Raw genomic sequence first — 12,451 nt, forward strand, 5'->3', positions numbered from 1 at the left:
TATGTTAAAAAATAAAATTAAAAACTTCAAAGTGTTAAAAAAATGTCATGGCTAATGACATTTCAACAAAATTATTTATTTTTTAAATTTTGACATGAATATTTATTTTTTATTTTTTTACTGAAAATGAATATCGGCTTGAAATATCAGTTATTGGCCTCCTTGACTAATAATCGGTATTGGTATCAGTGCCAAAAAAACCATATCGGTATATCACTAAAGAAAACAAGGTAAAAAAAAAAAAAGGCCTTTAAAATTAAATTGTCTTAAAAATTGATGGGAAAAACATTAGGGGTGTGCCAAAAAATCGGTTCAAAAAAGAATCGAGATTCTCATTCATTAATCGAATCGAATCGATATTCATATCCAAAAATCGATTTTATTTCAATTAGAAATGAAGAAGAAGGGGAAAAGGCAGTTGTAGCCCATATGCTTTTTTGTGGAAAAAGGCCCTTATAATACAAAATTGATAAATGTTTAAAAAAAAAAAAAAAACACTTTAATGTCTCTATTTGTCATTTTGTCGTGCAAAGCAGACTGGAGTAGATCCTGACAATGTTGTGCAGATCTGTAAATTGAAGCAGAAATCATTTGTCAATCAAATCATTTCGAATCGAAAATCGTTTGAATCGAGAATCGAAAATCGATTCTGAATCGAATCATAGACCCAAAAATCGTACTCGAAATAAATCGTGAGACAGTCAAAGATCCCCAGCCCTAAAAAAAAACATATATATAAATTCAATTCATCAAAGTCGATTATTCAATTTTTTACCTACCTTGGCGCGCTAATATTGTATACTGGGGGCGTGTCAGTAAACAAGCAAAAATAATAGCAGATTGCAGCCATTGGAATAATGTGGAGGTTACCGTTTTCTAACTTAATGAGGGATGAAGAGTCAGCCCAGGTCGACTAAACGCTGTATAACTATTATTGACTCATGTGTTCCGTCAGTGTAAGCAAAGTCATATATGACACAGTTATTAAATCGGAACTGGCCTACTGCTGTGCCAACACAGCCAAAATGAGTGCAAGACTTCATACAAGCAAAATGCTTCCCATTGCAATCATGTACAAACCTTTACAATAAATAGTTTTTATTTACACGCTTAATGAGCTATCAACGATGCAACGTGCTATTTATTGATTAAATGTACTATTAATTGTCCAGCTGTAGCTCATGTTGACTCACCTCATACCTAAATTAATGTGCTGCATGCAGGGAGATACGCTTTATTTGCCTCCGCGTCCATTTTGATGTCATTATAATTCATTAGTCAATGGAGTAACCATTAAGAATGAGCGTGTAGTTAATTGTTGATGAATATTGTCTTGCAGCAGTTGAGGCAAAACAAAGTGAACTAGATATATGACATGCAATAATGATATGATGTTATTCGTTGCATATTTTATGTTATACACCAATTATTAGTCGTCTCTCATCTAAAGTAAACCCAAAAATAATAGCGATTGATTGCCAAAACTCCCCATATTCAAAAATAAAATTAAATCCTTAATTAAACTCTAAACATTTTTTGACTGACCATGTCAAACCATATGATACGGGAAAAATAAAATGACATAAAATCAATAAATAATAATGCATTCAAACTGATCACCAACATTAACTCAGGAGCACAATATTAAAAAAAACAAAAACAAAAAAACTTTAACCTGCAAAACAAAAATATAAAATAATTTGTGCTGATTTTACGCATGCTCAGTGCAAACAAAACCCATACATCACCGAGCGAATGCTCCCTGCGTACACTCTGGCAATAATGAGAACGCCACTGCCCCCTAATGTAGTGGAGGTACAATTGCACTTTATTCTAGGACAGTAAAAAATAAATAAATAAGAATAAAAAAATAAAAACGCATATACCCCGCGGTCATGATGGAGTCTCGCGCGCCCCCCATGGGGGGGGGGGGGGGGGGGGGGGCACAGTATTTGAGAAGCACTGCCATAATACATCATGAAATGTATCCAAATAAACATCCCTGTTGATTATAATTTAGGTCTTTGCAGTGTTAGGAGGCAAAAAAAAAAATGTAAATGAACCATTTATTTTCATTTTTCAGTGTACTAACCTTATGAACGACATCGTATCGTAACAGATGCTGCGATTTTTGTTTTTCTCCGTCTGTGGTATGGGGAGCAACGGCGGGTCATCTTTACTCAGGCTTTTTTTTTTTCCGTGCATCCTTTCCCAGAACACAAATGATGCATTTTAGCCAAAATACATAAACGTACACGCTTTCTTATTCCTCCTTCTCTATCAGTTTGTATGATTTTCCACATTTGAGTATGATGCCGTAATGTGTTTACAAGCCGTGTGTTTCCAAAGTGGAGGATGAAGGGAGATAAACATTTATGAGAAAAAGCAAAGCGCGCTCTGTGTGTTTTGCGGATGATATGCTCGAATTTAATATTTTCCTCTTTCTTTTTTTTTCTTCCCCCCCCCTCTTGAGGTCTAACCGAGCGAAAATAATCTTGACGTGTTTGAAGCATCGAGCGTTCTCTTATTTTTATTTTTTTTTCTGTTGACAGGCGAAACCTGGTAACGACGACGCCGCAAACAACAAGTCTGTGGGCGTGCTCAAGGTGAGTTTCAATTTCAGATAAACATCATTTATGAGCGGGAAAAGCGCTCATTTGAAAAGGATTTTTTTTTTTTTTTTTGCCCGCATTAATTCAGACTACACAGCTGATAGAACTTTTTGCAATAGCTTGCAGCAGCTTGAACTTTTAGCTGCAGGTTGTGTCGCAATGCTGATTTTTTTTTTTTTCTCTCCCATCCCTACTCCTTGAGATAGTGTTACATCTGAGGCAAAAAAAAAAGAAAGAAAGAAAAAGTTTAAGGCCCCTGAGGCTTCAAAGTAAGATAAGGGCTTGGTACTTTTTGGGAAAGGGCACTTTCAGACACTTGGCAATCTTAACGCTCAATGCTGCACTCCCACATTATATATGAAAGAGAAACAGAGTGTCCATACTTGTACGAGTGATTCTCCACCTCAGTCTTTCAGGTGACCTTAAAGAGATACTTATTTAGCCATTTTTGGCAGTCAAACATGAATATTTTGCCTATAGGAAATTTGATATTTTCATTATTTTTCATGTTACAATTAGTTCCGTTAAAAACACATTTTGCAACTTGCTCTCGACTGAAAATGACATCACAAGAGCTCAGGTAACCAATCACAGCTCAGCTTGTGAATGTCACATGACCAAACCTAGAAAACAGGTGCGCTGTGATTGGTCATTTTCAGTCGACAGCAAGTTGCAAAATGTGTTTTTAAAGGTACTATTTGTATGTGACAAATAATGAAAGTATCAAATTAATTATAGACAAAATTGTAACTTTTTTTATTTTGCAGATAATAAATTTGATATTTTCATTATTTTTCACGTATAATTAGTATCTTTTAAAAACACTTTTTGCAACTTGCCGTCGACTGAAAATGACATCACAAGAGCTCAGGTAACCAATCACAGCTCAGCTTGTGAATGTCACATGACCAAACCTAGAAAACAGGTGCGCTGTGATTGGTCATTTTCAGTCGACAGCAAGTTGCAAAATGTGTTTTTAAAGGTACTATTTGTATGTGACAACTAATGAAAGTATCAAATTAATTATAGACAAAATTGTAACTTTTTTTATTTTGCAGATAATAAATTTGATATTTTCATTATTTTTCACGTATAATTAGTATCTTTTAAAAACACTTTTTGCAACTTGCCGTCGACTGGAAATGACATCACAAGGGCTCAGGTAACCAATCACAGCTCAGCTTGTGAATGTCACATGACCAAACCTAGAAAACAGGTGCGCTGTGATTGGTCATTTTCAGTCGACAGCAAGTTGCAAAATGTGTTTTTAAAGGTACTATTTGTATGTGACAAATAATGAAAGTATCAAATTAATTATAGACAAAATTGTAACTTTTTTATTGCTATAATGTGCTAAATAAGTGAAGTATCCATTTAATACTTCATTATCTGTGCAACAAAAATCAATATATAATAATTTATTTTTGTGGGTCACTTCAATTTTTTTTTTTTTTGCCTGAGAATCTTTTTTTTACCTTTCCCCTTTGTGGATTCCATAGCCTGCCAATGTGCGTTGTCCACACTAGAGCTGACAAAATTAATCGATTAATCGACGAGTAATCGATGATCAAATTAATCGACAACAACTTTAATAATCGAGTAATCTTTTGGAGCCATTTTTTCAAATTAAAAATTGTCCACAGTATATGATTATGTGACTGCTTGCGAAGCAAAGAAGGCACATATTATTATCCGAGAAAACGGCCCCGACGTTTATTATAGTGGAATTTTTCAGAAAAAATGTGTCCCGAAGCGTTGAACGTATCGTCACAAATGAGGTATCAAAAGATCCGGCTCGATCTGACTCGGCGGGGAACCATTTTTTTTTCCGAATTCCAAGTTACCATGGCGACGCAACCCCCCCCCCCCCCCCCCCAAAAAAAAAAAAAATAATAATTTTTTTTTTTTTTTAAACGACAAATAGTCCCATAGGAATGAATGGAGAAGGGACGGAAAGAGCCACAAATTAAGCACCTTTTTCCAAGCCAGGCTGTGCGCACATACATCAACCGACCAACATGATTTTTTAGCTCATTTTGTTGTAATTTTTCCAATTTAGCATGCTAATGCTAGCTGAAATGCTTGATGAGTTTAAAAACCAATGTTTGATTTATTTTTTTTCTTTTAATTTTTCTTAGCAAGTCCGCGTCCCATCAATAGTGAGCCATTTTATTTATTTTTTTTAGAACAGACCCCAGTTACTCGTACACACTGGCACCTAAAATAGTAAGTGTCTCATTTTTTTCTTACCTATAGTCTATGTGCTAAGTTAGCATGCTATGTAAAGTTTGGTTCTACGTTATCTTAGCGACTGTTATGATATATGTCGCTAGTAATCTGAAACATGTACAGTATTTATGCTTGTTAATGTGCTTGTGTCTCATAAAGTAACTTGTAGTATGAATTAGTTACATTTAAAATCAAATAATTTACTAAAGTTACCAAAGTTAGCATGACATGTTAAGTTTGGTTCTACGTTAGCTTAGCGACTGCTATGGTTTATGTCACTAGTAATCTGAAACATGTACAGTATTGATGCTTGTTAATGTGCTTGTGTCTCGTAAAGTAACTTGTAATTTAAATTAGTTACTTTTAAAATAAAGCAATTTAGCAAAGTTACTAAAGTGAGCATGCCATGTTAAATTGGATTCTACGTTAGCTTAGCGACTGCTATGATATGAAACGTCCAGTATATATCCTTGTTAATGTGCTTGTGTCTCGTAAAGTAACTTGTAATCTAAATTAGTGACTTAAAATCAAGTAATTTACTAAAGTTACTAAAGTTAGCATGCCATGTTAAATTTGATTCTACGTTAGCTTAGCGACTGCTATGATATGTCAGTATCTGAAACGTCCAGTATATATCCTTGTTAATGTGCTTGTGTCTCATAAAGTAGCAATCTAAGTTAGTTATTTAAATCAAGTAATCTGTTAGTAACATTTCTAAAGTTAGCATGTCATATTAAGTTGGGTTCTGTGTTAGTTTAGCGACCGCTAAGATTTATGTTGGTAGTAATCTGAAACATGCGATATTTTTTCTTGTTAATGCGATTGTGTCTCGTAAAATAAATAGTAATATGTTAGTTACTTTTACAATCAAGTAATGTTACTAAAGTTAGCATGTCGTATTAAGTTGGGTTCTGTGTTAGCTTAGCGACTGCTAAGATTTATGTTGGTAGTAATCTGAAACGTGAAGTATTTATCCTTGTTAATGCGATTGTGTCTCGTAAAATAAATAGTAATATGTTAGTTACTTTTACAATCAAGTAATGTTACTGAAGTTACTAAAGTTAGCATGTCGTATTAAGTTGGGTTCTGTGTTAGCTTAGCGACTGCTAAGATTTATGTTGGTAGTAATCTGAAACATGCGATATTTTTCCTTGTTAATGCGATTGTTTCTCGTAAAATATATAGTAAGATGTTAGTTGCTTTTACAATCAAGTAATGTTACTGAAGTTACTAAGACTTTTTAAAAGCTTTTTCTAGGTATTGGTAGCAACACTGATTGCTTGTCTACCCGACTAACCCTAACCCTAATGGTTCGAATATCCCATCAGAGAAGGTTTTCAGTGTAGCGGTGACATTGTAACATGTAACAGGGCGTGTTTAAAGCATGACTAAATAGTCATGGCAGTAGGCTATATACAGTATATTTAAAATTGGTTGATACAAAGAGCCACAAAAATCTGAGGTTTCACTCCACCACCCAGTCTGAATGTCACCCCTTCAATTAGCATTCACAATGTCACATAGTTAAAGTACTAAGTAGTTCTACTTCCGCGGCGCTACGCTGTCTCAAATTGCCCTTTCCGTCTTTATTATTTTGCAGGATACGGTTTAGGTGAAGCCAAGGATAATGTTTGACATTCTTCTATTCTCCACCTCAAACAGTCGTTTCATATACGGTATCGGCGTGAGCTGCGGAGATTGCCCAGGGGCAGACAAGTTGCCTGCTCGCAGTTGTCAAGAATGAGCAAACCAGGAACAAAGCAAAGATTGCACTCTGATCATTTTTGCCTTGCAGCATCTTTTGTTATTCATCCGATTCTGGTGCGCCGCTTCTCAGGTTTTTTTTTTGGGGGGGGAATGCGGTGTAACAAAGGTGCAAGATACTGAAGACAGACCTATTTTAGGATTTCACTTTTATTTAGCGATTCCAGTGTGGCTTTCTTGTCCCTCGTTGCCTACTTGCTATCACTAGCTTCTTTCCTGTTCATGTTGACTTGGTGTGGATGAACTCCATCAATCACTTGGCTGCCTTCTGTATCTTGATGAACACCGTTGACCAGCCATCACTTGAAGTCCGGGTGTCCCATAAATCTCCGGTATTGCTCCGTCTCGAGACGCTCTTGCCTGTTTGCTTCAGCGAGATCTTTAAGGCCAAGATCGGTTCCGTTTAAATGAAATTGAGTGCGGTTTTGTTTTGGTCAAGTATGAAACCGAGCTATGGAGGGCTGGGTATTGCCGCCAACCTCAGGATACGATGCGTATCACGATACAGGGGTCACGATACGATACGTATCGCGATACATATGTTTCCCAGTACATGATCTTAAAGGCGATATGTATCCCGATATTTTACATTAATTTACTTGCATTTTATAATAACAGTCATATGTATACCTAAAGGATATGATTATTATGCTGGATGACAAAAATGTTAGTAGCTCTTCTGGTTTACCACCAAGCAGCATACCTGGTCTAAATGTGTACGCACTGCAGAGTAAGGAGCAGTTTTCACAGACACACCGGGAAAATTTACTAATAGGTATGAGCCGATATGAGCACAAAAATCAAAGTATTAAAATTACAGCTCTAAAATGTGCTTATTTGAAATATTTGGGGAGATAAAAGCAGCATTTTTTCATCAATCACTGGTGAGCTATTTTTGCATTAATTGAAGGCAATTAACTTCAAAGACGCTGCTGGTTTTTATTTTTAAGGTACAATCCAAGCTGCAAAGGCAAACATTAACTGCCTATTTAGAGTTAACGAGCAATATCGATTCTGACGCCTGCGTATCGATACGTGTATTGTAATGAGGCCCGCAACGATATATTGCCGTATCGATTTTTTGAGCACACCCCTAATGTTCATGAAAAAAACGGGTGAAGAATAAATTAGGAACAAACAATACCTATACAACAAAACTCACGCAGAGATTCACGCTGTTGTTACCTACGGCGCTTCTATGTGCACAACACAAACAACTGCAAATCAGTTCAACGCGGGAAAGTCAATTTCCGTCAGCTTGTATTATTTATCGGTTGTCTGACTGCTCTCCCAACAACCACGTTGATGTTTGCTGGTGCGTATTACCGCCGCCGCTTGTAGCTTAGCTGGGATGTGTTGTCGCCAGGCTGTGCGTGCTGGTCAGCCCGCGAGGGAATTGCGTGCTGATCCTTGTTGGGGCCTCCGCATCTCCAGTTGTTTTTGTGATCTGGCATCTGAGGATGACCTTGTCGACTGACGTGCGCACACGGTCGCATATGAAGCAATCGGCTTGTGTTAGGTCAAATTCGTTCCTTCTGGGTAGGCCATTTTACCAGTAACTTACTATGGCATAAATAGGAGTGTCAGGCCGTTAAAATTTTAAATTGTAATTCATCGCATTAACTCGCGATTAATCGCAAATTTTAGATCTGTTCTAAATGTACAATAAAATCTACAATCATTTTTTTCCCTTAAGTTTTTATACTCTTGCTAACATAAAAGTGGAAAAACATGTTAAACTAATAGAAATATGGCTGCACCTGTTAGTCATTTATCCAGTAATTTCATAAAATTGAGTTAAAAATAAAAGATGTACCTTACTGCAAAAAAAAAAAAAGTGTCTGATATTTATTTGTGTTGAGGTCATTTTTCTGCCACTAGATGGCACAATTGCATTTGTAAGATGTTGGTTTCAACTCAGGGCATTTGTCTTTTTATATTAGGAGCTATCTAATCTTTAACATGAAATAACTTGTGAAACTGCACATTTTTACAATTGTAAAATACAACTTGACAACAGTCTCCACAAATATATGCATTATTATTAAATTTATTACTGCTAAATTTTGACGTGTCTGCTATGTTGTGAATGGAAGTCATTAATTGCCCGTAAAAAAAAAAATGTGGCGTTAACGGAACTTTAAATTAACTCAAAATGAACACACTAATTTTGACACCCCTTGTCATAAAACAAACAAAAGGCTACAGTATTGGCAAATTATTCGCAAAATATTTTTGGTCCAAAATAGAAAAATATAATAATAATAATAATAATAATAATAATAATAATGATTTTATTGTTGCTTTATTATTATTATTATTATTATTATTATTATTATTATTATTAAACCTGTGTCATACAAAGTATTTTATGCTTTGATGAATAATGTCATTAGTGTTCAATTTGTTTTAAGGAGTAAAATGGCTCTCAGATTGCAAACTTAATATAATATGTGCTAGTGATATTTAATATCGGCAAACGTGATCCTGATACTTTGTGCAAATATGCAGTGTGTCTGGTGAATCTAAAACAAAAACAAAAAAAATAAATAAAATTTAAAAAAAATAAAAAAAAATTGTGCATTTCGAATCATAGCTTCATGAAGAATATACGACGGTGTTATTGATTTCCTCTAATTCTCGCACTATAAGTTGCTTTGGACTAGAGTTGATTTGCCTTTGCGTTGATGTTTCTTTCTAATTGTCTTCACTGAGATATTGGAAGCATTACATTTTTTTTTTTTTTGACAAATCCTTCCTTTGAAATAAATGGAAAAATAGTTCAATGAACAATTGTTTACTTCCTTCTGATTTCTATAACTAATTATCCCTCAATTTGTTGTGTGTATGTGACATATATATATATATATATATATATATATATATATATATACAGTATATCAAATTGTTTGCTCTATGAACCTTTTTTTGACCATAGAGTGTGAAAATCTTTCAGTTGAGCCCACACAACGTCAATCAAAGAGGATTAGGAGTGTGCTGCTGCATGTTTGCCTTTCTAATGACTTCTCATAGGAACCCAGCCATCGATTACTGCAAATGCCGATCAATTTGAAGCTCGGCTTCACACTATTTGACGTTTGTCCCAAATCCCGCGGAAAGAATCACTTCTATATGACGCTCCAGTAGGTCAGATTATTTTTTTTTCTTCTCGAGCGTTGTTCCGTCTTCAAAGGTCTGTTGTTGTTCAAATAAGCGTAGAACAGGAGGTTCCGTTCGGTCCAGGCAGCCCAATCAAGAGACATCGATCCGGCGGGGCAAAATGGAGAGATAACCCGAGGCTATTGGTGAACTGTTTGTTCGCATCGGGCCAAATCACAAGACTTTGCTCCCAGTGGCGATCGCTACCGTGTCGGAAGGTCAGAAGGTGTTCCGCTATGAGTCAGCTTTTCTCTCCAAGTTGTTTGGTGATACCACCAATGCAGGGCAAACGCTTTAATTGTTTTGGAGGTTTTAAAAACGTGTACTGTAGACATAACGTGATCATTAGAATGAAGAGTTTGTGATTCTTTCTTCTCTTTAAAGTAGCAGTCGCTAGTCGAAAGGCATTCTATTGGCGTGCAAAGATGCTAACAAAGCCAATCCTTTCAACGTACATGCTAAATTCAAATTTGTCCTCTGTAGTGGACCTTTTTTAAACCTGAATATCTCCAACCCAGTGCATACGATTGAATTAACTCCTTTTGTGCTCCATAGGGGAGATTCAGAGCTTTCCAATGATACCAAATGTGTAGGGGTGGGGCTTTGCTACATTTGATTGCATCTGAAAGAAAATGGCTTCCCTCAGTGCAAGCACTTTTTAGGGAAGAGGAAAAATAAGTGTATAACACTTTTTATTGAACAAATTTAGGCTTTAAATGTTGTTAGCATGTGTTCTATAAGACTCTTAAGAACACATTAAAGTATTGTTTGAATTATTTTAACTGTATTTGAGCCTAGCATTTAATTTTTAAAAATGTCCTCTGTAGTGGACACATCAATAGCTTAAAAATAAAAACTTATTATTAAAAAAACTTAAAACTTAAATTATTTTGCAGTATTCCAGTTACTTCACAAAGATTGGGGAATATCAAAATCTAAAATGATTGGACAATATTTTTTTTTCCTGGTAGTCAGGAGGATATGATGAAAGCCAGGGGTAGCAAATACAACGAAAACAAAAGGGGCCCCAAAATTGAACCCTGCGGAACACCATATGACATGGGGAAGAGTGGGAAATAAAGCGACCAGGACAAACACGGAATTTTATGGCCCACGGTATCATGTCACACAGTATCCAGTGTCATTAGTCTTCATCCAACAAAGATTTCAACTGTGTATGCCACTTTTTACAGAATTTTGAAAAGATGGGTGTAAATTTTGACTGCACATCTTGGTCAAAACCAAGTTTCAACGTCGGGTTTCGTGATTTTTTATTTGTTTTTTTCCAATATTGTTACAATATCATATATCATGATAAACATTAATTTGGGCCCATATCAGTTTTGCTTATGTGTTATACTCAACCAATAATAGTGAAAGGAAGTCCAGTAGTTTCCAAATGAGTACTTCATACTTCTTTAATTCTTTTAAATCCCACATAATGTTGTCATACCACTTCCAGCTTTTCCTGGTTTTTTTTTTTTTTTGGTTTGTCGTCTCAGCAAACGGCTTTAATCGGAATTTGCCGGCCATAATTTGCAACCCTTGTTCCCGTGAGGAGTTTGAATAATGCAGCGCCGTGTCCTGAGCTTCCACTCGAATTTGTCTGCTCAGCAGAGAAAGTGACAAAGACGGCTCAGTCGGGGAGGGACGACGGAAGGGCAGGCAGGGAGGCCCCGCAGAAAAATGAAAGAAAGTTGGTGAGAAGGCAGACAAAGAGATGGAAAGAAACTGCTCCAGACACACTGAAGGAAGAAAAAGATAAATAGAGCGACTGATTGCAACAGAAAGGGCCACACAGTGAAGCATTTCTATTCGGTTTCCGAAGGATATGTAATGTGATTTGCTTGGGTAATGAGACAAGAAGTCATTTGTACTTTTCAGTACGGGGTCACTGCTTGTCTAGGCTTTTTTTTTTTTTTTTTTTTCTGCCGCATTGTACCTACAGTACAACCTCATCCTGATTTACTGGAAGGTTGAAGACATTTATTTTTAGCAGCGTGGAACATGCATAGACAGCACTTGATGAATGGCAACGCTCTTGCGTTGTGGCAGCAGCGACCGTAACAAGAGCTTGTAGAGCCGTGACGGTAATTTTCTTACTGCGCCATTATTGTTCCTTCAAAAATGAACTTGTGCGAAAATGTGATCATTTTCTTGGAAGTAGGAAAGGCGCACCACAGCGCGGCTATTTGGAATAAGAAGAATAAGAAGAATTTAGCTTAACACATGCTGATGACCCTGGTAGCTACCTGTAATTTTTTGTATTTTTATAATTGTTAAACAAAGCGACGAAAGCGTATTGCATTCACTTGAAAAAAAAAAAAAAATCTCCTTTTTTTCTGACTAATTTTTTGGGGAGCTTTGTATTTTTGAGTATTTTTGTTTTCATTTTTCTGTTTTTCTGAATTTTTTTTCTGTTTTACTGACAATATCATAACAAAAATATTCCGAAAAACAGCGAAAAAAATATTCAGAAAAACAAGAGGAATAATTACTCTGAAAAACAGGGGAAAACATTAAAAAAAAAAAAAAAAAAAAAGACAGAAACAAAAATAGTATAAAAAAATAGAAAAAAAAATTCTGAAAAACAGAGCACCAACTTCTGTTTTTCAGAGTTTTTTTTATTTTGTATTTTTTATTTATTTATTTATTTTTGTACTTCTGAAGTCCAAATGACTTGGTTT

At 35.6% G+C, this 12,451-nt stretch overlaps 1 protein-coding gene across 3 annotated transcripts in view; it reads left to right on the forward strand.

The window, feature by feature from the left end:
• The first annotated feature begins 2,559 nt into the window (after positions 1-2,559).
• The window catches only part of tnr (tenascin R (restrictin, janusin)), a 169,084-nt gene continuing 159,192 nt past the window's right edge, over positions 2,560-12,451 (forward strand). For all 3 annotated transcript variants that reach the window (XM_077514753.1, XM_077514770.1, XM_077514763.1), the window contains exon 1: positions 2,560-2,606. The gene's annotated coding sequence lies outside the window, so the exon portion shown is untranslated. The remainder of the gene's footprint in view (positions 2,607-12,451) is intronic.

This window comes from Festucalex cinctus, chromosome 1 (genome assembly GCF_051991245.1).
Source record: "Festucalex cinctus isolate MCC-2025b chromosome 1, RoL_Fcin_1.0, whole genome shotgun sequence".
Classification (NCBI taxonomy): Eukaryota; Metazoa; Chordata; class Actinopteri; order Syngnathiformes; family Syngnathidae; genus Festucalex; species Festucalex cinctus.